Genomic DNA, 681 nt, shown 5'->3' with positions numbered 1-681 from the left:
TGGTTGATTGGTGCGGGTGTCTCTGAGATGTTCCCTAAGGCGGTCCACACCTCCTCCCTCACCTCCCTCCTAAAGAAGCCTTCCACATCCATCAAAGTTTACTTGCACATCCACTAATATCATTTATTGTATCTGTTGCTCCCGATGCGGTCTCCTCTACATTGGGGGGACTGGGCGCCTCCTAGCAGAGCGCTTTAGGGAACATCTCCGAGACACCCGCACCAATCAACCACATCGCCCAGTGGCTCAACATTTCAACTCCCCCTCCCACTCTGCCGAGGATATGGAGGTGCTGGGCCTCCTCCACCGCCGCTCCCTCACCACCAGACGCCTGGAGGAAGGACGCCTCATCTTCCGCCTCGGAACACTTCAATCCCAGGGCATCAATGTGGATTTCAACAGTTTCCTCATTTCCCGTTCCCCCACCTCATCCTAGCTTCTAACCTCCAGAAACTCGATCCCCTGACCTGTCCGGACTTGTCCGACCTGCCCAGCTCGTTTTCCACCTATCCACTCCACCCTCTCTTCCCTGACCTATCACCTTCATCTCCTTCCCCACTGACCTATTGTACTCTATGCTACTCTCTCCCCACCCCCCCCCTCCTCTAGCTTATCTCTCAATGCTTCAGGCTCTCTGCCTTTATTCCTGATGAAGGGCTTTTGCCCGAAACGTCGATTTTG

Source organism: Chiloscyllium plagiosum, chromosome 2 (genome assembly GCF_004010195.1).
Source record: "Chiloscyllium plagiosum isolate BGI_BamShark_2017 chromosome 2, ASM401019v2, whole genome shotgun sequence".
NCBI lineage: Eukaryota > Metazoa > Chordata > Chondrichthyes > Orectolobiformes > Hemiscylliidae > Chiloscyllium > Chiloscyllium plagiosum.
Note: the sequence above shows the minus strand (reverse complement) of the source record.